Source organism: Myotis lucifugus, unplaced genomic scaffold (genome assembly GCF_000147115.1).
Source record: "Myotis lucifugus unplaced genomic scaffold, Myoluc2.0 scaffold_21, whole genome shotgun sequence".
In the NCBI taxonomy this organism is placed as follows: domain Eukaryota; kingdom Metazoa; phylum Chordata; class Mammalia; order Chiroptera; family Vespertilionidae; genus Myotis; species Myotis lucifugus.
The window spans coordinates 10,074,745-10,077,325 of NW_005871069.1; the positions used below are offsets into that span (position 1 = coordinate 10,074,745).

At 48.0% G+C, this 2,581-nt stretch overlaps 1 pseudogene; it reads left to right on the forward strand.

The window, feature by feature from the left end:
- Positions 1-657: 657 nt before the first annotated feature.
- On the forward strand, positions 658-1,008 carry LOC102421741 (annotated as a pseudogene).
- The last annotated feature ends 1,573 nt before the right edge of the window (positions 1,009-2,581 follow it).

The following is a 2,581-nucleotide window of genomic DNA, read 5'->3' on the forward strand; positions in this document are numbered from 1 at the left end:
GCCTGATGCACAAAATTTTGTGCAAAGGGCTCAGCCCCCGCCACTGCAGCAGCTGCCTTGGCCCCCACTGCTACAGCAGCTGCCTCTGCCTCGGCCCCTGCCACCACAGTTTCATCCGGAAGGTCGTCCGGAATATTACACTTTTATTATTATAGATGAATGGGTTACCAATGAGATCAAGAAAAAAATAAAAAAGCTTCCTGGAAACAAATGAAAATGAACACAGAATAACCCAAAATCTCTGGGACACAGCAAAAGCAGTCCTGAGAGGGAAGTTCAGAGCAATACAGGCATACCTCAAAAAAAAAAAAAAAAACAAGAAAAATCAACAATAAACTATTTAACCCTAAACTTAAACAACTAGGAAGAAAACAACAAGAAAATCCAAGAGTAAATAGAAGAAAGAAAATAATAAAAATTGCAGCAGAAATAAATAACATAGAGACTAAAAAAAAAAAAAAATCAATGAAACCAAGAGCTGGTTCTTTAAAAGGATAAACAAAATTGATGAACCATTAGCCAGACTCATCAAGAAATGAAGACTGAAGAGGCTGTAGCATGGCTGGAAGTTATTGTGCGGTGGCAGCTAAGAAGGTGGCTGTGGTGGCTGCTGTGGCGGCTGAGGCAGTAGCTGAGGTGGGGACAGAGGAAGCAGATGATGGCATATTTTTTGAAAGGACTGCCAGTCTACAACAAAAGCAATTTTAGTCAATTTCCTGCCGACTCTGTGTGTAAAGCTTCAAATCGATGCCCTTCAGTCTACCTGTCCACTCGCAAGTACCCATCTGAACAGATTATTGTGACAGAAAAAACAAATATCCTTTTGTGCTATCTACATCAGCAATGGGACAAAAAGAACACTGCCAAGAAGAGAGATTAGGAACAAGTGGACATCAAGGGCAAGAGCTCAGCGCCTCCCCGCAAGGTCGCATGGACCAACAGCCCAGACATGCACGAGGACACTTAAGACTGATGCTCCCCCATAGGTGCCTCCTGTCTTGTCTGCTCCTCACCTGCCTTTCCTGTGTAAGCATCCTGCCCACCCTCCCCACTGGTTCACATACCCACACCCTGCCATGCACACCACTTTCAACCTCATAGAAGCCAATTTTCCTTGAGGCTTTATTTATGCTATAAAATGTACCTAGCAATGATTAAAGGGGATGTCAGACCCAGTAGTGTGATGTTGGTAGATGCTTCTTGAAAAATAACATTGTTATTCATTACCCAACCCCACCCCAGACCCCCTCCTCCTGCTCACCAGTCCTTCTCTGGAGAACCAGAGTGTTTCTTTGAGTGTCTAGAGATAAATCCTGCTGTAGCTGGGTGACAGAGGTGGGGCCCTGCTTCTCACTTCCATCCCCTGGTCTGGCCTTAAAGACTTGGCCTTGACACCTGTTCCAACAGGATGTATTCCGTGCCTGAACCCTGCTCTGAGAATACACCACAGGAAGAAGTCAACCCTTTCGGATCATTCTCTTAAGTCATTTTATCATGGACTGGTGCATGCTCAGTGTCCACCCCAATAACAGGATCTTTCCCCCCGAAAAAAAAAAAAAAGGAAAGAAAAAGAAAAAAAGAAACTAAGACTGAAGACTCAAGAAAATAAAATCAAAAATGAAAGTGGAGAAGTAACCATTGACACCACAGAAATAAAAAGGATTGTAAGAAAATAATATGAACAACTATATGCCAACAAGTTGGACAATGTGGATGAAATGTACAAATAACTAGAAAAATACAATCTCCCAAAACTGAATCAGAAAGAATCAGAAAACCCGAATAGGCCATTAACAACTGATGAAATAGAAGCAGTAATCTAATCTAATAAAAGAGAAACATGCAAATCAACCATACCTTCGCTACACCCCAAGCCACGCCCACCAGCCAATCAGAGCGACTATATGCAAATTAACCCAACCAAGATGGCGGCCGGCAGCCACAGAGCTGGAGCAAGCAGGAGGCTTGGTTGCCCCAGTGATGAAGGAAGCCAAGCTTCCCGTCTGCCCTGGCCGGCTGTGGCCTCTGCTAAAGGCAACAAAGTTTCACTAATAGAAGATAAATAAATCCTAGATACCTTCTTCCAGCCAGCCTCCACTGGGAGGTTGGGTGGCTGGGGGCCATGGCCAGCCTGCAAACAGCCATCAGGCCCTCACCCAGGCTGGCCAGGCACCCCAGGGGGGAACCCCACCCTGAAGGGGCTGTGGCCAGCCTGCAAACAGCCATCAGCCCCTCACCCAGACTGGACAGGCACCCCAGCAGAACCCTCCACCCTGAAGGGGGTGTGGCCAGCCTGAAAACAACCCTCAGCCCCTTACCCAGGCTGGCCAGGCACCCCAGTAGGTACCCCCACCCTGAACGGCTGTGGCCAGCCTGCAAACAGCCATCAGCCCCTCACCCAGGATGGCCACACCCTCAAGGGGTGAGGGTCCCTGCTGGGGGGCTTGACCAGCCTGCAAACAGCCCTTAGCCCCTCACCCAGGTTGGCCAGGCACCCCAGCAGGGACCCCCACCCTGAAGGGGCTGTGCCAACCTGAAAACAGCCATCAGCCGCTCACCAGGCTGGCCAGGCACCCAGCAG